Consider the following 25090-nt stretch of genomic DNA (forward strand, 5'->3'; position numbering starts at 1 on the left):
AGTAAAAAAAAATTGCCAAATTGTATTAATTCTTTCTTCACAATATCTTTTATATAGTTACTGAAAACTGAAACTTTCACCAATTTAGTACAAACTTACATCACGTTATACCTGGACTGTGAAATTAGACTTCTGATTGTTTGCAATGAATCAAGTCTCCCTCCCACCCCCAAGTCCATTCCACTATCAGGGTATTCTTTCTACAGCACAGGTCTGAGCATGTCACAACCACCACCCAATTCAATATATCCCAGGAGCCCCATATTACCTTTAGAATCAACTATAAAATCCCTTGTTTGACTTTTAAGCCCTGCATAAAAATTACAGTCTTACATTCTTCAGTATATTCTGTGATCCAGCAACACTTCCTACCTCACTCTTCCTTAAAAAGACTGACTGTACACTTTTACTGGCCACATCTCCAAAGTTAGCATGTTCTCTCTATTTGTCTATGCCTTTTGACACCCTTAGAGTCCTTCAAGTCTCAGCTAAAACCTCACTTTCACCAAAAACCCTTTCCTACTTTCTCTTAATTATATTAGCTTCCCCCTGAGATTGAATCTAATTTAGTCTGTACATATTTATTTAAACATAATTATTTGTATGTTGTCTCTTTATGATGTGCACTCCTTCAGCATAAGGCCTGTTGCGATTTTTCTTTTTATCTCCATTGGACTATATTAGTGCTTAACGAATGCTTTTTGGCAGTTGATTATTTCCTAATCTTTTACTAGTGAAATTGATAATTCAAAATCAAGTGCAAAAATGTAGCATTATCTCTAAGGAATTTAATCTTCTTAGATTTAGACTAGTATTATAGGCTGTTGAGATCTTTTTGAATCTGCATTCTCTTGTCCACCATGCTAACTATCCTTCCTAGTTTTGTGTCATCTCCAGATTTAATAAGTGTGCACCCATGCTTTCGTCTAAGCCATTCATAAAAATATTAAATAGATAAGGGCCAAGCATAGTTCTCTGGGACTCCACTTGGAAACCTTCTGCAAGCTTGACACTGAAATATGAAAAAGTACTCTTTGAATCAAGCCATTCAACCAACTACAAATATGTCTAACAATATGGTGATTTCACCTATGTCTCCCTATTATTTTCATAATAATTTAAGATGCTTTATTGAACAATTTGCTAAAACCTAGGTAAATTTTGTTTATATCATTGCTCTTATGTATGAATTTAACAATGCTGGTCAAATTAATAAATAAAGTTACTCTGATATGAACTATTTTTGATGATTCACAAACATTTCCCTTTTCTCAAGGGCCTAGTGACACCAGGATTTACTTAATGGATAGCTGCAATAACAAACAGTGGCTTATAGATTATTATGGATGGCTAAATTCACATTTGCGCATGGGTCAACAGTGTTTTCGATATGTAAATATGGAAAGGAATATGGCATACAGAGACACGGAGTAAAAGACAATACTCTGAACTCCATCACTACCTTCTAAAATGAACCTGTCTCGTGTGCTTCTGCTTCTTTTCCCCAATCTGTTTTTGATTTTACAATTTCAGAGTTGGAAGAAAAAAGAGAGCATCTAGTTCAACTTGTGTCTAAAAGCTACTAGTTGTACATTGTTCCTTAGGAAAATTTTTGTTTTTGTTGTTAAGTTGTTTCAGTCACATTTGACTCTTCATGATTCCTCCCCCCTTTTTGTGTTTTTTGTTTGTTTGTTTTGGCAAAGATACTGGAGTTGTTTGCCATTTTCTTATCTAGCCTCATTTTATAGATGAAGAATCTGAGGCAAATAAGGTTACATGACTTGCCCAGGGTCACACAGCTAGTAAGTAGGTGAGGCCCTATTTGAACTCAGGACTCCAGGTCTGGCACTCTGTGCATTGCACAACCTAGTTGCCCTGTAGGCGAAAAAAAAGAGAAATAATGTAATAATGTAATATAATGCGTCCTTCTCCTTGACACCCCATTTCTACCCTCTCCCCACCAAAACAGAAACAACAACAAATTTCTTTTGACCAATCCTTTGTATTCTTTGGTTGATCTTGCTATAAATCCAAGAATTCTCTTCTCTGGTTCTTTGACTCAGTATTCCTCATCTCAGAAAATTGGATTTTAAATACATGAAGCCAACTTAATGCTCCTGGCCCCTCTCTGAAGAGATTCAGCCTTTCTTTTTCCAATTTGACATTTTGGGAAATTGCAATTTACACTATTTGACACATTCATTCTTGCCCAAGGGTAGGTTTTGTCCATATAGAATAGCACAATTAGAAATGATGTGTGTTGACATAAAATATTTGCATACATATATGTGCACACATGGTCTTCCATATGAAGAGGCAGTGAGCAATCCCACTGAGGGAGTATTCAGGAGTCATGTCAAAAACCTTTAACATCCTTCCTCCATGGTCTAGTCATATGTGATCTAGAAAAAAATAATGTAATTAAATATATTCACTATAAAGATAACTTTCTACATGCACTAGCTCTGGTTTAAGATAATATAAAAATATATTAGGTTTTTCATGTTCTTAGACTTTTAAGTACAATGCAATGACCAAGATGTTATACAGGACATGAAAAATTAGGGTGTACATAAACTTAACATGTATATTCGGGAATGTAGAAGTCACTATTCATTTCCCTTTCACTCAACTGAATTTGTCTTTAATTACTTCTTGTATTTGTTTACATAATGAATTATAAAGTTGATTTGAGGTTGCATTTCATGCTGCTTTTTTCAAGGCACATTTTGGTTACTTGCTTTGGGTACCCAAATTACTAGCTATTATTCTTGAATACATTCAAGAATATCACATGACAATCAAATGATGTTAAAGCAATCTTAGTCTGAAAAAGATAAAATATAGTACTTTTCTGTATATTCTGCATATACTTACATGTTTAGACATTGTCTTCCTCAGTGGAATGTAATGTCATAGAAATTTTCTTACGTATCATATTTGTATCTTCTAGGTCAAATGATGTGCTTGGCACATATTAGGTGCTTAATAACTTCTAGTAGAATGATTGAATATCCAGAACAGGAAGGTGATAGCCATATATCCTCTGTTTGGATCAGATCTCATCGAGGAATTCTATGTCCAACCGAGATTTCCACATTTCCGAAAGATAATTGACCAACGTTGACCATTGACTCTATGTCCACAACACCTCTTGATAATAAGGAACCTGGAGACCATAACATAGAAGTAATTATTTGGAAGAAATGAGGCCATTCTACCTGGAGATCAAAAAGGATAAAGTTTCTGTCTTCAAATATATGAATTTTTATGATGTAAAAAAGGAGCTGTAGTGCCTATGAATGACCCTAAACATTAGAAATGAGAACAATATCTAGATGTTGAAGAGAGGCAGATTTCTATTCAATATACACAGCATTTTCCTTTCAGTTAGAGCTGACTCCAAGTGTATTTGTACTGAACTCTATATTGTTGTAGGTCTTCCAATGATAGCTGAATGAGCTCTTGTCAAGGCTGTAGCAGACACAATTCCTGCTGGAGGTGTAAGTTGGACCAGATGACTTCAGAAGTGTTATGGAAACCTGGGAATCTCTTATTTTCTTATAAAAAATCTCTCCAACAGAAAAGCCTGGATGAGGGTAGTAGATATTCCCACATGCACATCTGTCTTTTCCCTTTGATAATTTAATTAAAAACAAAAAAACAAAAAAACCCAGAATCTTCCAGTTCGAAGAAAGAAAAGAAAATACCCTTCCTGCAGAACTACATAATGAGGCTGGGTTTTTAGGCATCCAGCATTCTTTAAAATGACAATTTCAAGGGAGAAAATGAGTGTTGGAGAGCCTGGGACCAAATTTCAACTATGGCTTTCTAAATTGTGCATGCAAATGGGCAATTAGCCCTGTGAGATGGATAATTGCATGCCTAAGTGAACCTCTCCACTAGTAGTTTTCAGGAGCCCGATTTTCAGGTTGGATATACTGAAGTCTGTGAACTCTCTCCTCTTGCTGGAAGCCTCCTCTGAGTGGCTCCGTCTGAACTTGAAAAGAAGACTGCTTGTCTGTACTGACTACTCATGAGAAAAAATCTGGGGGAGGAGCAGATTCTGAGACTGTACTCATGAAAACATGTAAGTGAGGATGTATTTCATTTAAATTTTAAATCTGAACTCTTTTTCACCAAGGGGAAAAAAAAACGAGAAGTTGAGGAGGTGGTACATAGTTAGCTCGATTATTTTTTTTAAGATGAACTCTGGGTTTTAACTTTTTTTCTTCCTATCTATTTCTCAAGCCTGTCTTATGGACAAATGACCTGACCAACATCATACGGCTAGTAAGAGTCAGAACACTCTAAGATACACTTTCTTATTCCAAGTTTAGTCACCTTCCCATCTTGCCATCAAAGTATTGCTGGTCAGGGAGTGAGAGAGTACACTACGTGCAAAGCAATTGTAAGGCATCACACACAAAAATGTACATGCATAATTAATCCCACCACCAGTCCAAGAAATAACTAAGATTTATACTTTGGAGATAAATTTTAAGCAATAGTAGTTCACATTTACAGTGCACAAAGGGAATTATTCAAAATAAACCAAATATTACTGTTCAGATCTGAGAGATGAGAAAATTGAAAGTGAGACATATTAAGTGATTTGTCCTAGATGATATATTCCTTAAGTGGCACAACCAAGATTAACATCTCATTCTCCTACTTCCCCTTCAAATTATCTTTCCTTTTTTTATTGTTGCTAATAATCTTCAATTGTGCATGATTTTTTGTCACCCCATTTGGAGTTTGCTTGGCAAAGACTTGGGAGAGATTTGCCATTTCTTCTCCAGCTCATTCTACAAATGAGGAAACTAAGGCAAAAAAAAAAAAAAACAGTTAAGTGAGTTGCCCAGGGTGGCACACTTAATAAGTGTCTGAGACTGGATTTGAATGGAGGAAAATGAGTCTATGCCTAGAATTCTATCCACTGCTCCACCTAGCTGCCTTAGCTGTCCTTTACTCTACAAAGATAGATTTGTGGATGTAGAGAAATGTTTCATTGCAATAAGGATTTTATCTACATTTGAACCAAATATCAACACACATTTGATGGGCTTGCTGAAGGGGCTGGAGGAGGTGAGGAACAGTAAGGCACTGTTGGTGAAACTGTAAAGTAGTCTATTTTGGAAAATAATTTTGGGATAATATTCAGCTGTATATACCCTTTGATTTTGTAACATGAATTGTTTTTACTTTTGTTCAGTCATTTTTCAGTTATGACTGAGTCTTCATGACTCTATTTGGTTTTCCTGACAAAGATACTGGAGTGATCACTTTATAGATGAGGAAACTGAGGAAAACAGGGTTAAATGACTTGACCAGGGTCGTACAGCTAGAAAGTATCTGAGGACAGATATGAACTCAGGAAGAAATGCCTTTCTAACTCCAGCCCTGGAATTCTTTCTACTGAGCCACCCTAATTGATCCCTTTGTAACATCTCTGCCAAGCATATTCTTCAGAAAAATCTAAGACAGAACACAATAACTCATGTAAAAAACCACTTATATTGGTAACTTTGGTTGTAGCAAAGAAGTAAAAACAATATTTCTGCCTATCAGTAGACAAATGACTCTAAAATCAGTGCATCAATTAAAAGATACATTACTGCAGTATAAAAAATGAGAAATATAGATAGATTCACCAAAACAAGAAGACTTTAAGAACTTAGGCAGAGAAAATGAGTACAAAACCACCAAACAGAAGGAAAACAAAATTTATTGAAAAGGATTAAATAATGGATCTCTGGGAAGAAGAGGGTAAAGGAAGAGATGCAAATAGGAAATGAAAGACTTTGTTGTGGGGTCCCAAGAAGGAAAAATGGTAGAAATCTGTGTACTGATCAGAATGATTGTTGTGCCACCTCTCATGATCAACTTTCAGCATTAGTCATCACCCCTGAGTAATGCCTTATTAATGTTAAAAATATTAATAACAGCTCCCATGAAGTTCAGAGGAAACAGTGCATTGAAGTATAAATGACAATAAATTTGTAATCAGACACCTAGAATCTGAGTCCAGGATCTTTTGTGCTAGCTGTGTGACCTTAGGCAAATAACATGACTTCTCGTAATTTCAGTTTCTTCATAGATAGTTTCTTTCATATATATTATCTTATTGAACTGTTATAATAGTCTCATATGATAAATAAAGATGAGGGTCATTATCATTATTTTTATTTTATAGAAAAAAATTGAGGCCTAGAGGAATGTCAAATTTACCAAGTTTAAAAAATAAGAGAATAAGAAATTTTTTATTAAATTTATTAAATAAATTTATTAAATTATTAAATCAATTAAAAATAAATAACTAGAGGAGACTTTGGAGGTCATCTAATCTAACCCTTCTCCTTTTCCTATGAGAAAACTGAGCACACAATGTCAAGTGACCTGCCCAAAATCATGTAAGCACATAGGATCAAAGGTGTGACTTGAACTCAGGCCCTCTGATTTTAGGGTTTAAACTCTTTTTACCTACAGTATTATTACAGCATAAAGTAATTTTCCAAAGCTCACACAGATACAAAGTATCAAAATCAGAATTCAACCCTATGTCCTTTGTTCCCAAACCCAGTGCTCATTGCATAGCCCCATAGCGCCCAATGAAAGTAGAACATAAACAATGGACTAGGAGGTACAAGTCCTTTAAATGCAATATATACATGCATACATATACATATATACATACACACACATATATATGTATATATATACACACACACATCCTCATCTGTCTTTGGTTGAGAGGTGGCAGCCTTAATACAAAGGGCCAAACTTCAGAGAAAAAATAAGTCTGTTTTTAACTTTAGATCTTAATAGGTGTTTAAAGCTTAACTTAAGAGTAATTTTTTTTTTTTGAGTAGAGTGCGACAACCCTTGCTACTTCTGGAGAACTTGAACTCTCTTGTCTCTATCTCTCTCTTTCTCTATGTCTCTCTATGTGTCTCTGTCTCTCTGCCTCTGTGTGTGTGTGTGTGTGTGTGTGTGTGTGTGTGTGTGTGTGTGTGAGCATCTGTCTGTCTGTCTTTAAAAGTGGAACATTTATATTCCCCTTAGATTTATGTTCTATGACCTTTAGAGAAGTTTGGTGCGGTACTCCTCTACATGGCTTCAGTAACCTTTGTATCATAACACAGATCACTCATAACTCTCAGTGTGACCCCTCCAAAACTAGATGCCTTTTACTACAGGCATTACTCTTGCCTGCGTCCCACTTAAGATGCCCTCTGCCATTGATAAAAAAACAAAACAGAACGAAAATTTTGCATTGTTAACTTTGCTGCAAGAAAGTTCTTACTCTCTCTCTCTGCCACATCTATACCTATAAAAACATGCCCATCCTTCAACACCCATTCCATGTCAACTTCTTGCAGTCTTTGCTTCATAATCACTTTAGAAATTATCTTTCTTCCTGAAATATCTAATAATGCTCTCTATATACTAGTCTCTGACACTCAGTTGCTTAAATCATTAAAATTCTTTAAGCTTCTGCTCATCTGCAAAAGGGGAAGGTTGATTTTGGGGGTACCTACTATAAAGAGTAGTAAGAAAACCTCAGATAATATATCCAGGTAATGTATATTTCATCATTTATTTTATTTATATATCTTAGGTTAATGGAATTTAGAGCTAGAAAGAATATAAATATAAAAAACCTAGGTCAATCCTTCTATATTTTCATAGAAAAGAAAATGTCTTCCACCCCCAAAGAAATATCCTGTATCTTCTGTGTACTGATGTAAATTTTTATATGTTTACATATTATTTCTTTTCAAAAATATAAATTATTGGAGTACAAGGATAATTTCCCTCAATTTCTTTATTTGTAAAATGGGGATATTTGTACTTTCCTCAAAGTGTTGCTATAAAAAAAGTTCTTTGCCATACTTAAAGTGCGATTTAATTACAAAATCTAATTATTTGGATGATTAAATAATATTTTGAATTTATCATTATGTGGATGGGGGTCTGAAATTAGCACAGTTTCCTGCACATTATAAGTATTCAATGACTGTGTGCATGTGTGTTTTGTTTTTAAAAGGAGATTCTGACTACCTGTGTTGATCCTATCTTTGACTGTCAGTTAGATATCATTTTTCCTGATCCATCTTCGTTCCAAGTGTAGTATATAGTGGGTGTCTTGCTACTGATGCTACTTAAATGTTACTGCCCAGCTGTCTATCCATGCTCTCAAAATGAAATATTTAGCTATTTGGAGATACTGCTTACAAAGCATGCATATGGAAACAGAATTTCTGATAGACCACAGGAGAGTCTCTGGTCACAGTGCATCATTGTAACCACAGAATTATGGTATCAGACACATCTTAGCTGACATATACTTTCTTGATAATCTAGGCAAAACTCTAAAAGAAGCTAAAACCCCCAGGAACAATGGATAATAAAGGAGCCAAAGATTAGGCAGGACAAGCCTATCAGGGTGGTTCAATTTCAATCAGCCTACAAATATAGCCTACAAGTTGATTCACTCTAACATCAAAACTGTAATTTAAGTAACTTAGAACTTTATGATTCTGTGCCTTTTGGAAAGTACCTTCACTTATTTTCCATATAATTCAACAGTATTTTATTTTTTTGGCTCTATCAAATTATATACTTGTTATCACTATGTTAATTACTCTACAGAGAGATAAAGAAATTAAATAGTTTCTCTACTTTCACAGAACTAATAGCATATAAAGAAAAAAAATATGATGCATAAAACACAAGTGACCACAGTAGAAATAAAAATTCAAATGTTTCAGTGCAAAAGATGATGGATTTGTAATCAGAAGACCTGAATTTCAGTCCTGACTACTATTATTACCTTGTGATCATGGTTAAGGCATTTTCAGAGCTCTTGGGACCTCTCTTTCTCCTTCTTGACAATGAGGGGGTTTGGATTACATGATACTTGATGTCACTTCCAGCTCTAATTCTATGATCTGTGATCATATTTCTGGAGAACGTTAAGTAGCAAGGTATCATATAGTCAAATGGAGAAAGCACTGGATTTAGAATCATATTATCTGACTTTAAGACCCAGTTCAATCCTTTCTTATCCATGTGACACTGGGCAAATCATTCCCTGTCTCCTGGTCTTGGATTGCTTGTTTACAGAATGAGGAGTTTGAAGTATAAGACCTCTACGGGCCCTTTGAGATCTAAATCTGCAGTGATTCTATGATAATGAAGTGGTAAGGATCAAAGATAGGGAAATTGTTACAAACCAAAGGATTAGGGAAAACTTCAGTGAAAAGATGATACTTGAGCTGGGCTTTAGAAAATAGAAAAAAATGTACAACGGAGGGACCGGGCATTTCAGGAATAGTTTGCAACATTAGACATGTTGCAGAATACACCCCCAAACAAAAAGAAAACATTGTGAGTCATTCAGTAAAATGTATGTTGGGCTTTGACATCAGAAGCCCTGGTCTGCTTATTTTACCTGTCGTCTTCGGCATCAGGCTCTAATAAAAATGTGTGCCACTAAATCATATGTAAGGATCCTTGCAGCATATTGACAGAGAAAACCATATATTCAAATAATCCACTCTGTCTTGTATTATTATTTTTTTTCCATTTTGTTAAATATTTCCCAATTGCATTTTAATCTGCTTCCATAGTATTGGGAAGTATTGATGGATGCTATATAGAACAAGTGCTCTTTGTTTTATACCTTTGCACTAGATAACCTTGGAATAGTCACTAAAATATGTCCTACAGTTTCTTCATCTTTCACATGAGAGTACTGGCTTAGGTAGCCTTTAAAGTCCTTTTCAGCTCATTTGTTATCTTTTGAAAAATTTATGCCTTCAGAACTGTAAGGTCTGAAAAGTGTCTTACCTATATTGTCTCATTTAAATAATTTGACCAAAGCAAGGGAAAGAACAGACTGTGGCCTAAAACTTGAAATAAAGTGAAGTGCCAGGGTTTGTGGTATCTTTTTTTATTACAAGGTTAAAGCACTTGAATATTTCTTTGTTTTTCAGAAATGAATAGAAAGAATAGTCAGAAGGAGTGTGTGTCTGTGTGTGTTTCTCTTTTCCATTTCTCCGAAGGATTGATCGCTCTTAAACCAATATGATTTGTCTTTATCTGGAGGTTTTATTTTTTTTTCTACCTCTAACTGCTGTGTGTGTTAACTGCTTTCTAAATCATTTGTTAGGTTGCTATTTAAACATACTTCTGCATAATCACTGCCTTCGCTCTATTGTGGTTTTGCCTTCCCCACTCCCACATCCACCCCATTTTCAGTATCTTTATTTGGATGTCAGATTCTTCAAGTTTTGCCCGAACTCCTTAAGGAACAAGTGCCTATTATGTCACATATACCTATTTTCCTCTCCTGCCTTTCAAGTTCTCTGAGAGCCTGTAAAATGAGAGCAGCCCATATATTCTTTGGAAAAGGAAATTATATTTAGTTCAAGGTAGAGATGAATTGTATAAAGAACACTGAGTTGGGAGACGTGAGGTCTTAGTTCTAATACCAGTAGCTCTATGACTATGAGCAATGTTCTTGATTTCTCTGCACTTTAGTTTCCTCATTTAAAAATATGAATAATAACACTCACACTGCTTAAAACCCAAGGATGTTTGGGGCAATGTACCATATGACCTTTTCAGAAAGGATTCTAATCTTTGTTGTTGCATGGACACCTTGGACAATCTAGTGAAGCCTGCTCTCGTTATTCTCAGAATAATATTTTAAGAACATAAAATAAAATACATAGGATTATAAAGAAAATATGTTATATTGAAATACAGTTATCAAAATTTATCTTTTGAAAATTTTCATGGTTCCCAGATAAAGAATCCCTGCCTTAGAGTATTATAACATCATAATTTCAACTCAGTTTGGTCCTCTTTGAGATATGTTAGGTGCTTCAGGCTAATGGTCAGTTATTTTTCTGATGTAAGAAATAATGACTTGGTTCAGGGATTTTAGACATATGACCAGCTGCTTCTAGCTCCTCAGATCATATTGTGCAGTCCTCTTGTTCATATTTATGTGCTGTCAGAATGAACAAGTCTTTCTGGAAAGAAATGCAGGCTTAAGTAATAGTATAAAAAATAAATGCCATATAATTAAAAATATAGAGTGAGTTTGATTGGAAGACCTTAATACTGTATGTAATCAAATAATGTGAAATGAGGATAAATCAGAATGCATTATTAGGGTAAATTATGAAAGACTTCATGAAAGAAATTCTTAAGATGGATATAGTAGAAGAGGACATTTCATATGTGGAAAACAATGAGGGAAGGCTATGAAAATGGAAAGCTTGGTGTGTGTACAGGTGTTTAGCAAATTCTCTAGGTTAACTAGCTCATAATATGCATACACTGTTGGATAAGAGGTAAGGCTAGAAAGGCAGAAAGTAGCAGAATCTGGATGGCCCAAGAATGCCAGTGTCATCAGTTTATATTTTATGCATTACACGCTAGAAAGACACTGTAAGAAACAGCATGATAGAGGTACAGCATATAAGACAGAGTAGCAAGATGTACAAGTAAGTTTCCCAACATAACTCCTCCACAAAGATCTAGAAAAAGTACCAAATCAAGTCCTGATTGGGGAATTTAAAGAAAATCCATTGATTCATATTTTCAACTTAGGGTAGCATAGAGCAGACTCCAGATAGGTCTATGGATACTGACCACAGGTTTATTCAACAATGTGGAATATTATAGTCCATGGAAACTAAAAGGGAGCCAAGGCAATGCACCAGGGAAAGAAGTCCTAGGCTACCCAGTGGAGTTCTGATATTATGCAGAATTCAGGAACAGGTTCAAGTTGGATGTTTTATAATATACTACCCAGTTAAATGTCAAAAATTCAGGGCAGACTCAGAAGGGTGCTTGAGCTTAGAGGCAAAATTATACAGTAAGAAGCATTCACAGGTCTTTGACTGTGCATTGAACAAGAAGCAAGTTCAGAAATAGTATCTTTTTCAATGGGATTCAGGAACAGACAAGGTCTCATTTCCAGCTTCTATTCCTGTCTGATGCCTACAGCAGAACAACCAGGGCGGAAAGTACAGACCAAAAGAGACCATGTAGTTCAGCCTCTCTGAATGTGTTGAACATTCCAGGTGGCTTATAGTAGCTCAGTTCAACAGCAACTATTGGAACCCTAACTGGGGCAAAACCACAGATGTATCATTCAGATCTGATTCAAGTATTGACAAGCACTCTCCACTATAAAAGAGCAGAGAGCAAAAAATATAAAATTTTAGAAGTGAAAATTATTTCATGTCTTTGGAGTATGTAATAAGAAGTTTATACATAGAATAAGGAAGAGATGAGAGGAAAATTTTCATTTAAACTTTAACCCTTATCTGAATTGGGCAAATGTGGGTATTGAACACACAAACAAAGCTGGACGTTAAAATACATCTCTTTTAATAAATGAGTGAAGGGGAAGAAAGTGGAGTATAGAAGGGAAAGTAGGCTAAGGCAAAAATTATTCTTTTTTAAAATATATTTTTTATTTTTCCGCAGTTGAATGTTAAAACAATTTTTAACATTTGATTTTTTTTTAAGTTTTCAGTTCCAAATTTTATCCCTCTCTCTCCTTCCCCTCCCTGTGATGGTAAGCAATTTCATATAGGTTAAATATGTGTAATCATGTAAAACACATCTATATCAGTCATTTTGTATGAGGAGATGAAAGAAAGAAAGAAACAGAGAAAAGAAGGAAAGGAGGGAGGGAGGGAGGAAGGAAGGAAGGAAGGAAGGAAGGAAGGAAGGAAGGAAGGAAGGAAGGAAGGAAGGAAGGAAGGAAGGAAGGAAGGAAGGAAAAAGAAACAGAGAGGAAAGGGAGGAGAAAATAAATAAATAAATAAATAGATGGAGAAATCAAGAAAGAAAGAAAAAAATAGCATGCTTCAGTCTGTAGTCAGACAATATCAGTTCTAGATAGCACGTTTCATCACAAGTCTTTTGGGACTGTCTTAGATCATTGTATCACTGAGAATAGTTGTTATTCACAGTTCTTTATTAAAGGATATTGCTGTTACTCTGTACAGTGTTCTCTAGGTTCTGTTCACTTCATTTTGCACCAATTATGTAAGTCTTTCAAGTCTTTTCTGAAATCATCCTGCTTGTTATTTCTTACAGCATAATAATATTCCAACAAAATCATATATTACAGCTTGTTCAGTTATTCTCCAATTGATGGTCATCTCCTCATTTTCCAATTCTTAGCCACTACAAAAAGAGCTGTTACAAATCGGTCCTTTTCCCCTTTTTACGCCTCTTTAATTACAGATACAGATTTGGCAGTGATACTGCTGGATCAAAGAGTCTACACAGTTTCATAGTGTTTTGGGAATAATTCCAAATTGCTCCTCAGAATGGTTACATCAGTTCACAACCCCACCAACAGTGCATTAGTGTCCAGCTTTCCCACATCCCCTCTAACATTAATCATTTTCCTTTGTTTTCATATTAGCTAATCTAATTGGTATGAGCTAGCACCTCAGAGTTATTTTAATTTGTATGTCTCTAATCAATAGCGATTTAGAAAATTTTTATGTGATTATAGATTGTTTTTATTTCTTTGTCTGAAAAAAACTACCTGTTTATGAACATTTAGCAATAAATGAATGGCTTGTATTTTTATAAATTTGATTCAATTTTCCATATATTTGAGACATGAGGTCTTTATCAAAGATGCTTGTGTCCAAAAAGTTTCCCCCAGTTTTCTGCTATTTTTTCAATTTTGGTTGAATTGAGGATTTTTTGCAAAATCTTTTTTTTATTTTTATAATCAAAATTATTTATTTTACATTTGTTATGCTCTCTATATATTCTTTAGTACTAAATTCTTTCCTTATCCATATATCTGACCAATAAACTAAGCAGGGATCATTCTTAAGCAAAACCTAGTAGATTTTTAAAAACATCTTAAAAGAATAGGATAGGATAATAAATAATTATTTGGCTCTAGGTAAAGGAAATAGAAATGCCAAAGAACAGAAGCAGATTACAATAAAGCTGGAACACTAGTACTGAACTTACCTTTTCTCTACTGCTACTCTTTTCTTCTTATAAAGATGGGTCTGGAAACATATAAAAGAAAAAATTAACAAAAGGATTGTGAAAAATCAACAATAATCAACAATCTTCATTGCTCATTCTGTTCTTCAAAATAATTTAATTATCTATTCTTGCAGAGATAAAATCTTGGCTAACATCTGTCCCTGTAATGGCCAAAAGACTTTAGAATGATACAGTAAATCTACACTGAATACTTCATCATTCAGCTTTAGCATGTTACAAAACTGATGATGCCTTGTTGCATTTGCATTAATATAATACTTATAACCTGTTGAAAAGTGTCACTTAAAATAATCGCTTTAGCACAGAGATTTTTCTTATTCAAGATGCAATCAAAAGAACTGAGAGCATCTGGATCTGTTAATACTTTTTTAAAAAATCTGTGCAATAATCCTTTCATGTTTTCCTGTCACGGAAGGTAAACCGTCTGTATACATATACTCACTAAATGTACCAAATTCAATCCAAATTCATGTCATTCATCTTGAAAGTTGTGAATAATATATCCCTGATGTTGCTTGTTAGAGTGCCCAAAGCAAGTGCTCTTCAAAGCAAAAAAAATCTTCTGTTAGGATCTGAATGAATTTTAAGACCTGTAGTATTAACCGATTCATCCAAATCAATTGAATAATAAATATTTCCCCTTTGAAGTATTACATGAAGTTGTTCTCTTAAGTTGAAGGATCATTTATGCTGCCAATGGTTATGGTTCTTCTTGAAAGAAGCAGTTTTTTATACTTTGAAATGTTATTGGGGTCTAAGCATCTTATAACTTCAATAATATATTTTTTTCACAATTTCTACATCATTGAATGACTTCCCCTTTTTCTTGAGTATATATATATATAAAGTATACTTTATATGTTGCTTTGGTGGCATTATTTCCAGGTCTTATTGCTGTTTGAAAGAGTTGTCTTTGCTTTTGCTTTTCATCTTTTAATTTCTGCAATACAATCTTTCATACCTCTCTCTCTCTCTCTCTAATTTCAAATATTTGTGATCCTTCTGAGTGTTATAATGCTGATGAGCATTGAGTTTCTTTCATGTTGATATTGCAGGATCAAAAAGCAAGCAAATCATCTTTAGTAGAAACAAAATAATATTGCAATTTCTAATCCTCATTTAAAAAATCCATTTTCTTCTTTAGTGTTCTCTTGGTCTTCTTTGATATGATGGGCTGTTAAGCAGACAGAATTTAAAAAAAAAACAACTTTTGAGTTGGGCAATTAGTCACAAATTCAACTTCAAACAACACTACAGCGTACTTTTTCCAAAAGCTGATAACAGACTGGTATATTGGACCCCCATAAATTCTTGCCAATCAGTCTATGCAGTAATGACACAAGTCAAGCAGGGGAAGTTAGAACTGAATAGTGAGTACAGCAGCTGTAAGTTTATCCCTTATGACTAACTAATGTTTTAATTATGCCAGTCAATCTGGGATGATTATTTCATTAAAGCTTATTTTATTCTTTGGCATTTTAAATATTCATTTTAAAAATAAAATAAAAATATAAAAGACAAGCAAAGACTGGTTCCTCTGTCCTTCCCAGGTCTAACTAGTCTCTCTCACTTCCTCTCAAGTCTGTTCCACCCTTCCTGTTCCAGTTGTTCAACAAGTTCCTCCCACCACAGACTCATGTGACTCAGGCTTTCATGTGACTCAAGCAGGTCAAATGAACCTCTTAATGGATGAGAAAGTCTTCCCATATACAAAAATACTTTAAGACACATTAACAATACACTAGGTGTAGACTAATACTTCATAGGCCAGGATAAATTCCAAATGGATATGTGACTTAGACATAAAGTGTATCATTTTATGCAAATTAGAGGAGTAAGAAAAAAATTACTTATCACCTGACCTATTGATATTAAAAAATGCATAACAAAACAAGAGACAGAAAGGGTCACACAAGTAAAATGGACAATTTTGATAGCTCTTATTCAATTGTATCAGACTCTTCATGACCCTGTGCAAGATAGCATGTCAGTAATATCCAAGGGGTTTTCTCAGCAAGGTCACTGGCAAACACATGTTGAGTGACTTATCCAGGGTCACACAATTACTAAGTGTCTGAGACCTGCATTAAATTCAATTCTTCCTGATGCCAGTGTTCTATCCACTGAGCCACCTAGTTACCTCCATAATTTTGATTACTTATTTTTAAATCCAGGTAAACACGAGAAAGAATCATTGTAGCAATTTTCTGATAAAAGACTCCTTTCTAATATGTATATGGAACTGATTTAAATCTCTAAGAATAAATTTTCCCCAACTGCTGAATGGTCAAATGGTAGTAAAAAGAAATTTTCAGAGAGAAAAAAAAACCTAAGCTATGAATAGCCTTACAAAAATATGCTCTAAATTATGAATAATTAGCTAACTGCAAATTAAACAAACTCTGAAAATCCTCCTCATAGTCCTTGGATTGGCAGAGAGGGATAAAAAAGAAAGTGACGAATGCTGCAGGAGTGTGGGGTAAAACAGGTACATGAATCCATTGTTGATGGAGCTATAAACTTATCTAGCTATCCTGGAAAGCATTTAAAAAAAATAACCTCCCCAAAGCTATTAAACTGTGCATATTCTTTGAACCAGTTATGGTGCTAAGTTTGTTTTGCAAAGAGATAAAACATATATATAGATAAATAGATAGATAGATAGATAGATAGATAGATAGATAGATAGATAGATAGATAGATAGAGATATAGATACATTTGTATGTATCGAGGTGTGTATATATACATGTATATGCAGCACTTTTTGAGGTACTAACAAATTAGAAGCTGCTGAGATTTTTACCAATTGGAGAGTGGACTATGGTGTGTAAATGTAGGAGGATACTATTATGCTATAGTAATGATGAGGGAATTAGTTTCAAAGAAACTTGAGAAGACTTCAAGAAGTCTTTCTGAATTATGTGGAGAGGAACAACATAATAACTTATACAACAGCAACACTGTTGTAAAGACAAGCAACTTTGAAAAAAATTAGCAACACTGATTAATTCAGTGACCATTCAGAATTCCAGAGAAGTCATGAAGCCACCTGACACCTAATGAAAACATAATAGAGTCAGACTATAGATAGAAACTTTTGGGGTGATTTTGAACATGGCCAAAAATGGGAACTTGTTTTGCTTAACTATATACATATATGCATATATATGTATATGTATATACATATATACACGTGTGTGTGTGTGTGTGTGTGTGTGTGTATATATATATACATAGAGAGAGAGAAAATAAATTTTCATTTTGAAAAAAATTCAAAAATGAAGAAGCATAAGGTGATAATGTATTGATTCTTTACCTTGAAGTAAGGAACACCAAGACGTAAATAATGCTTTAAATATATTGTTTGCAGTACCACCTGAATGAGACTATCATTTTAGTTTTCCCAGTCACCTAAATCTCACTTTCCATATCAAAATGAACTGTCATACTATAAAGAAAATCACACTGGTATACCCAGGATGGGTACTAGCAGAGGTTCTTAGATCTGATTAGTAGGAAAGATAGCTGTTTAAGGGGTCAACAATCTGATTTTTTAAAAATTACATTCAGTAGTTCAGGGGAAAAGTCAGCACTCTGAACTTCAGAGAAAATACAGAGAAAATATAAGCAGAGAAATAAAGGGCAACAGACAGGGTTCTGTGTTGATATATACTTTACATTCATCCCTAGATTGAGAGAGCTTTTACCTCTGAACAGTCAGGGGGTCCGTACATATGTCTACTCAGAATCTTGACCAGGGAATCACAAAGTCCTTCTCAAAAGTGAGCCCCCAAAGCAAAATGCCAACTCAGAAGGCATCACAACCCTTGTGACTCAGTGCCTAATAACAAATTAACAAAAGGTGTGAAAGTCTTCCTACAAGCAAATGTCTTCTACACAAACTTCCCTTAATGGGCTGCATGTGAGGCCTATTAATGGATGGGGAAGATCTTAAATCTCATTAACCTTACACATACAAGACAGTAAGGGGCTAAGGTCAGGGTCAGCCACAATAGGCTTGACATGCCTGGTGTCTGGCTCCTTTAAGACCCATTCCCCCTCTTACTTTGAGATTAGTTAGAGTTTTGTATTTTTTCCTCACCCCACTACTCAGAAACACTTTTACACTCATCAGTCAAGTTATGGGAAAGTATGGTGAGTATTGCACTTGGAATCAGGAATGCCTGAGTCAGTATTTGACCTCAGCTAGATGACCCTGAACACCTGATCTCTCTCCTACTCAGTTCCAGAATCTATAAAAATGGGGATAATGACAACAGCTAATTCCCAGTGTTTTTGTTATTGTTACTTTGGGTGGGGGGATGAGGTGATGTACATAGAAAGCTTTATAAATCATAAAATTTTCTTATTGTAAGATTTTGTGCAGGGAAATGATGTGACCGTAACAAAATCATAAGGAAAATTTTCCTATGACCCATACTCCCTTCTGATGCCTTTGTAAAGCCAGTGCCAGAGATGCTAACCTCTGTTAATCCTACCAGAGCCTATCAACTGAATAGTGAGGCATTTAAAAAGTTTGAGAGAAATGGTTTCTAGGCAATTTATTCACTGTATTAATAAGACCAGCATTTTATTAGTAAAATGACGATCATTTGGCCATTTCTCTTAAACAAAAGATCCCTCATGGTGTTGGATTCACAGTTTATATGCCCTTGGAAAAGCAGGTATTCTCAGGGTGGCAACCAACTCTGATGGATTAATAATTAATGAGAAAGTGAATATTACAATGAGACACTGGTCAATATTAAAATGAGGGTCTTGAGGTACCTGACTTGAATCATCCAAGTCTCAACCAAAAAGACTTATCAATTTCTATGTCACCTTCCTGACAAGGGGAGAATTGACATTTTCCCAGACATCTCTGAGTAAACAAAATGAACATGAAACCTCTCATTAGCCTAAACTTGGAATTTCATTTACTGACTCATTAGATCTTGGCTTCAAAGATTTCTTTGAGAAAGATTTCCACACTGGTTGATTTCAGGGTGAAGAAGTAGATAAGGGGAAAATCCTTGATCCCAATAAAATAATTAGTTATTAAGTACAAGGGAGAAATAATCATTTCTATTGATAGAAATTGACCTTTGTGCTAAGACAATTTGTCATGTACTCTATAGATATAATATATTTACCTTAAGGTACAAAGTTAATTTATAATCTCTAAAATATTCTCTAAATATTTATACTCAAGACAGTTCCTAGAAGTAGCTGGTGAATAAGGATGTAATTCCCATATTATAAATAATAACAGTGAAGCTCATACAGGAAAATGACATGTAATATGACAAACATATAAGTTATAAAGCTGAACCTCACTTTTAAGCTTGCTAGATTATATTCTGAACAGATGCCTGGATTTAGGACCAAATGACCTGGAGTGGAAACCTAGATGTGCTACTTAGCTCTTCCCTTATAGGGTTTTGTGAAGATCAAGTGAGGTAACAATTATAAAGCACAGTGCTATAGTAAATGCCATATAAATGCTACATATTATTATACTAGTTAGAATTATTTCTTAATAACTCTAGCATTAGGCATAAGAATTATCCTTTCTGTCCCTTCGGTTCCCCATCTACAAAATGAGGGATGGCATTGGGTATATTCTGAGGTCCCTTCTTACCACAAATCACATGACACCAAGTCCTTTCTTTCATCTTTCTCCCTTATTTCATCACCTGCTAAATGAACAAGGACTGTTTTACTGATGACAGAAATGAATCTAGAAGAAATTTTATAGTTTAATTAAAATAGTTTCCTGTGAGTTCAAACCATTAGAAAAAGCTTATTCCAGAAAACCAAAAACAAAAGGCTAAAAATAAAATAAAATGCCTACCACTAGTCATTAATAGATGATAAGTAAGAAGCCAATAATACACAATAATTCAGACAGCTTCCACAAGGCCAGAGGATGTTTAACACATTAATAGAAGCCAGAGACAGTACTGCAAAGCAGATAAATGTAGTCTAATGATGGTTTTGATGAGTCTTTGTCTTTGGGCTCTTTGTGCATTGAAAAATATGAGAACTAAACAAAAGAGAAAAATAGTCCCAGACAGAGTGGTGTGTGTCACTAATGAGTGATGAGACCATGAAAGACAAAAGACAAACTGCAGCGTGTAGTGTTTGATCAGTCTTTATCTGATACGTCTATTGCAAAATATGAGATCTGACAAAGAGTAGGCGTTTAAAAAAAAGCTAGAAGTAAGTTTGAAATGTGAAAAGTCATATCTTCAACCCTCCTCACATCCACCTTCTGGGTTGGATCTTTGTTGGCCCTTACATATGTGAACAACTGATTTATCATAGGGACCAAATGTCCTGGTAGAAATGTCAAATCAGTGGACAGACTAAAACAACTTTATTGGAATGGTTCCAAATTGTTTTAGTAAGGTAATAATTCAAGGTTGGATTCTATTGGCAGGCTATTTTGGTGAAATAAGAACTGTGCTTGGAGTCAGGATGGAAGTGGATTTGAGTCTCAACCCTGACACAGAAGCTGAATTGATGACTTTGAGCACGTCAGTGTACCTTTCTCATTGAGAACAGTCTTAACATCCTATCTATCTGGCAGGGATATTATGGGGGAAAAAAACAACTTTTTAAAAACTGTATAGAGCTATAGAAAGGTGGGAAAGCTAGGTGGTGCAATGGATGGAGTGCTGGGTCTAGAGTTAGGAAGACTCCTAGTCTCAGGTATTTACCAGCTGTGTGACTTTGAGCAAGTCACTTAATCTGTTTGCCTTAATTTCCTCATCTGTAAGATAGGCTAGAGAAGGAAATGGCAAACCACTCCAGAATTTTTGCCAAGAAAACCCTAAACAGGATCATGAAGAGTCAGGTATGGCTGAAATGACTGAACAACACATAGAAAGGTGAGTTCTTGTGAGTTGAAGGCTTTATGGACATAAAGTGCTGTGGTGGTTCATGTTAGATATATGCCACAATCCTGTGAAATATAAAGTAACAAAAAAAAGACCTTCGTTGTTTTATAGACTAGACTAGACAAGTCCAGAGATATTAAGCAGCTTTCTCAAAATCTTTCAGCTAAAGAAGCCAAGTTGGAATTTAAATCTGTTTCTCCTGACAAATATTCTAATACAAAGTACTTTGCAAATGGTAAAGGGCTATAATTTTGAACTATTTCACTTCCTCCTCCTCCTCCTCTCAATAATAACACATATAACAATCCATCCCTAGGCAAATTCTCTAAAAGTATTTAATAAATATTACAATACTAAAAACTTATTCTTGTATGACATTGTATGGGAAGATTCTGTATTCCCTGGTTTTAAGCATGAGTATCATCTCACCAGATGCTAAACCAACTAATACTGAAACCAACACCTGGCAGATTTAACCCTTTCATATTCAGAATTCCCATTCTAGAACTTTGAGTTGATTTGTGGTTGCCTCATTCAACTCACTGTATTTAGGCCTAGCTCAAGTCATATCTCGCTAAATTCATTACCATTTCTCCTATCCTAGTTCTCCTACTTTTTGGACTACTCCTTTTCACTATCCTTTGCAGAATCGTCATCTTGGGCATTGCCTCTAAACTTGGGTGTCATCCATAACATTTTTTTCTGGGCCCTCTTCACTTCTTCATTGGATGGTGATATTTCTAAGGTTACCAATGATCTCTTAAAGGAACTCAAGATGCAACCTAAAATTAAAATTTCCTATAAGCCAGATATAATCATTGAGCGTGTAATAATGAGCATGCTGCAAAAGACAGATATTTGACACATTCCTCTTACACACACACACACACACACACACACACACACACACACACACACACACACACACTAAAGCAGATAGTAACAGAACATTGGCTTTGTTTAAAACATGCAAGAAAAACACAAATGATAAATTTGTAATATTATATTAAAATGATTAAGCCATGGAATCAATTCTCATGTGTTTCTAAGTTATTGTAAAATTAAGAAAATTTTCCTCTCTGCCCCCATTACCCCCAGTCCTGCACTAACACATTTTTTTTTTTCTTCTTTTTTCTAAATATCTCCATTTCCTTATACTTGCCTTTATATGGCATGGCCTTCAGTATGATCAGTGGCAATTATGCCCATATTATTGCCCATTATATTTCTACAAAGGTGCTCCCATTTGTAGCTTCACTATAATGTTTTGCCAGCATTGAACACAGTATTTCAGAGCACTCTGCACAGGCAGAGGCCTCTCACACCAGAAACTTTATTTTGAATTCTACATTTGACTTCACTGGTGTACAGAGGTACACTTGGTATTTTCTCTGGCACTTCAACTCACAGAGGGTTGCCTAAAGCATGGAGAGATTGTGACTCTCCTATGGTCCCACAAATACTATGTGTCAGAAAAAGTATTTGAATTCAGGTCTTCCTAACTAATTGAGGACAATTTTCTATTCGTTATGCAATAGCGTCTTTAATTTAGTGCTCTTTATTTTCTCAAATACAGCCTCAGATTTTTGTATACTACTTTATCATATTGCCATCTCATATTATACTTGCTGTTTTATTAGTTGCAAATCTTTTTTCAAAGAAATTTACTCTATCCATGCCTCATGCAAACTATTATCATGAAGTAATTTTTGAATGCAACCAAAGAACTTTATACATCTGTGTTGTATTATCTTTTTATTATAGAACAACATAGGTATTTGGGGATATTTTTTGGATCCTGATATTGGAATTAAATATGGCAACTAAAGATCACAGATCTGTGTCAGCAAATTTGAAAAGTAGACTTTCTATGACTTCCTCAAAATTATTATTAAAAAATATTTTGGCAATTCTAAGCAAAAGGAAAATAAGTGAAGCAATTGATTAGAGCCCTCCCTTGAGACAGATATTCTCCACTTGATGAAATTAGTGATTAGTCTTTGGATTTAGTCATTCATCCAGTTCTCATTCCATTTAATTTTATTATAATCTCCCCTGTATCTCTCTATCTTTTCCACAAGTAAGTTGACAGTTCAAAACTTTTCATAAATCTAAATATATTCTACCTAATTAAAAAAAAACCTCATAATCAATTAATGAAATATGCATTTTGAAAAAGGAAATTAAGTCAGTCTGGGGTGAACTCATTTCAGTAAAACTATTCTGGTTCTTAGTGATCAAGGCTTACTTTTCTAAATGTCCACAAAGTATTAATTATGTGTTCAATAATTCTCTCAGGAAAGTCGATGTTTCATACGTAGTTCTCAAATGTCACTCTCTTCTCGTTTTCATGGGGTGAGAGGAGATATAGGAACATACATGATTTTCCCTTCCAACGATACTTCCTCTCTTCCTCAAAGAATACTCAGGAAAGAACCCACTATTTGGCAAGAATTGTTGGGATGAATGTAAAGCAAAATGAAAGAAATTAGTTGCAAAGAAATCATTAATATCATATGAAACACTAAACCGAAAAGAGGCATATAAAACCAATATCAAAAATCACATAAACATTCAAAGATAAATGAATAGTTCTGCAGATATGGATAAAGAATAAGTTCTTCAGCAGAGAAAATTTAGGAAATTTTAAATAATAAAATCATTTTGATTGTACAAGATAGAAAAGCATTTCCATTAACCCAGTTAATGAAATTAGAATAAAAGAGAAATGATTCACTAGGAAAAACAGATATAACAATAACACAAAAAGTCTTATACGTAATATATATAGACAACTGACAGGTGTACATATTTGTGTGTGTATATACACACATACATTATATATATATATATATATGTAGACACACAAATACATACATATATGTGCCTTTGTATGCACACAAAACATGTGTATCTGCATATTATACATATTATATATACACACATATGGATATGTCTGTATCTATCTATATGTATTTATCTATCTATATACATATATACATAATAAAATGTTATTCTTCAATCATTAGTTAAGCAGTTAGTTCCAGTAATAGAGAATGCTAACTCTTAAGATCAATATGAAAGAATGATCCAAATCACTAAAGAAATAAAAATCAAAACTACTCTGACTTTATTTTATTTTTTCACATAAATTTATTTATTTTCAATTTTCAATATTCACTTTCACAAAATATTGATTTCAAATTTTCTCCCCATCTTCTCCTTACCCCCATTCCAGTACAGCATGTATACTGCTTGGCCTGTCCTCCAATTTGTCCTCCCTTCTATCACACCCTCCTCTGCTTATCTCTTTCCCTTCTACCCCATTGCTTATATATCTTATTCCCTAGTTGAATGTAAAAACAACCCCTAACATTCATTTTAAAACTTTGAGTTCCGCATTCTCTCTCTTTCCTCCTCCCCACCTACCATTATTGAGAAGCAAAGCAATTCAATAAACGTTATACATGTGTGGTCATGCAAAACACCTCTACAGCAGTGATGTTGTGAAAGACTAACTATATTTCCCTCTATTATATCCTACCCTCCATTTATTCAATTCTCTCCTTTAACCTGTTTCTGTACCAAAATGTTTGCTTCTGATTACCCCTTCCCCCAATCTGCCATCTCTTCTATTATCCCTCCTCTCTTTTTTCCCTTCCCCCTGCTTTCCTGTAGGGTAGGATGAACTTCCATACCCAATTGGGTGTGTATATTATTCCCTCCTGAAGCCAAATCCAATCAAAGTAAGGCTCATTTATTCCCTCTTACCTTCCACTTCTTCCCTTCCATTGCAAAAGCTTTTTCTTGCCTCTTTTATGTGAGATGATTTACTATATTCTATCTATCCCTTTTTCTTTCTCATAGAATATTCCTCTTAACCCTTAATTTTCTTTTTTAGATATCATTCCTTCAGATTCAGCTCATCCTGTGCCCTCTGTCTCTCTCTCTGTGTCTCTCTCTTTCTCTCTCTTTCATTATATAAGTATGTATATGTATATACATACATACATATACATGCACATACAATATACTATTGATAGATAGATAGATAGATAGATAGATAGATAGATAGATAGATAGATAGATAGATAGATAGATTCCCTCCAAC

General features: G+C 34.5%; 1 long non-coding RNA gene across 1 annotated transcript; it reads right to left on the minus strand.

The window, feature by feature from the left end:
- Positions 1 to 1985: 1985 nt before the first annotated feature.
- LOC140508888 (uncharacterized) lies at positions 1986 to 15244 on the minus strand. Its single transcript, XR_011968516.1, has 4 exons — positions 15038 to 15244; positions 14035 to 14075; positions 2878 to 3169; positions 1986 to 2402 (listed from the first exon to the last, which is right to left on the minus strand). It is a non-coding gene; the product is annotated as an uncharacterized lncRNA (long non-coding RNA).
- Positions 15245 to 25090: the final 9846 nt, after the last annotated feature.

Source organism: Notamacropus eugenii, chromosome 5, assembly GCF_028372415.1.
Source record: "Notamacropus eugenii isolate mMacEug1 chromosome 5, mMacEug1.pri_v2, whole genome shotgun sequence".
NCBI lineage: Eukaryota > Metazoa > Chordata > Mammalia > Diprotodontia > Macropodidae > Notamacropus > Notamacropus eugenii.